Below are 1,802 nucleotides of genomic sequence, written 5' to 3'. Positions count from 1 at the left end.
CAAACCGAGCCATTCCCATGTAATCGCCTTGAGAACACATTCGCCTCTTTGGACTGTTATCACAATTTTTAAACGTTGAGGTTTCTGCCCCCCCCCCCCCCCCCCCCGCCCCCTCTCTCTCTTGACAGATGTTTCCAAAATGTCACGTGAAAGTGTAGCCTACTGGGTAGGTAGTCTCAGAGTGACAACCGTCAACATGAGTCATGGCTTTTGAGAATAGCACAAGTTATGTGCGTAATTGTGTGGTTATGCTCATTTTCAGATACTTCCATGTTTAAGGATACAAGGATTTAGTTATCCCTGACTAAAGTTTATTCTTTCATAAATCACAATGAGCTATGCCAAAATATCATTTCACCTATGGCATACAGTCAATCTCAAGAAATGCATAATTCAGATGCTTACTTGCATATTTAATATGATATTCCTTTTCATTATTTATGTGCAATGAATCTACGATAGTTCTATAGCTGCAAAATTCCATATTGTGCCTCAATTCATCTCTCCTTCTTATTTTCTTGTAGGCAAACCCCACAGGAATAGAGTTATTTGCTGAAGTATAAATGTGACTCACATTCAGGTGTGGGAAGAATATCTATCAACACGTGGCCAAAAACCCATCCAACTCGATTCATTCTACAACATTCTGGGGAGAAAACTGTATCTGAAAAAAACTTTAGCATTCATAACTTCTAAAATATCCTGGAGGGAGATTAAATATGAACTCATATATATAAAATGAGAAATGCCTCCTTCAGCTGTTATAGTCTGGTTTTTAATCTATGAAATGAAAGTGTTTAAAGTTGGGCGTCTCTGTTTTAAATTCTCTTTCTTTCCTAATCTACTCAAATGTGTCTGAAAGTCTGCAGAGTGACCACTCCCTTTATTTATGTGCTGTCCTGTAGCTTATCCCAGGGCTCCCTTAAAAGAGATGCAAGATCTCAATGAGACTCACCTGGTTAAATAAAGGATAAATTAAATAAATAAATAAATAAAGTATCCTTGTTGGGTTTCTGAGGTGTCAAAAATGTTTATAGAATTACAACAGTTATGTATTTACAGATGAAATGTATTCTACACATTCTCCTAAGCAATCCATAGAGTGTGTCGGGTGATTTTATTGTAAGAATATTGGGAATATATCAGAACATCATACACTATATCACACTTTCAAAGATGTATTTTTTTTTAATATGAGTCTGTCAGACAGTGATTTGATCACCTACTCTTTCTTAAATGCCAAGGCGCCAGAGAGATGTGAAAAATGGTCCATAACTAATATCAGTCCAGGGCTCTCCTAAATGGCCTTTTAGTCGCGGGCTAGATGTCTCACCTTGCTGTGCTTGCTCTTGGTGAGCAGAGAGTCCTCCTTGTGCTCTCCCTGGCTGTCCGCCAGGCTGCTAGCAAAGCATAGCGTTCGCCCGCTAAACCATCTGGGAGCCTAAGCATATTTAACAAGACTAAAATATACTTGCTGAGGGCATTTGTGATTCTTAATGAAAACATGCTTGCATTGCATGGGCCTTTGATGCTTAAAGGTGAAAACGTTACTTGCAAAGAGAGCAAAAATAAATATTGGATCGTGTGAGTAAACATAGCGCCTATAAAGATGGCTTTGGAAGTACTGTAGATAAGGGAATTGAAATTTCACTTCAGTTTCGCCAGACCATAAAGTTTCTCAATGTTCTTTGCTGGAGAGTTATAAATTAGACGATTTTTGAGAGCAGACAGAACAGATCTGTCAAGTTACTAAGTGCCAGGGCTATGCTATTAAAAAAACCCTCATAACCCTATTCAGAACT

Source organism: Alosa alosa, chromosome 16, assembly GCF_017589495.1.
Source record: "Alosa alosa isolate M-15738 ecotype Scorff River chromosome 16, AALO_Geno_1.1, whole genome shotgun sequence".
Classification (NCBI taxonomy): Eukaryota; Metazoa; Chordata; class Actinopteri; order Clupeiformes; family Clupeidae; genus Alosa; species Alosa alosa.
The sequence above is the reverse complement of the archived record's forward strand: the minus strand, read 5'-3'. Positions refer to the sequence as shown.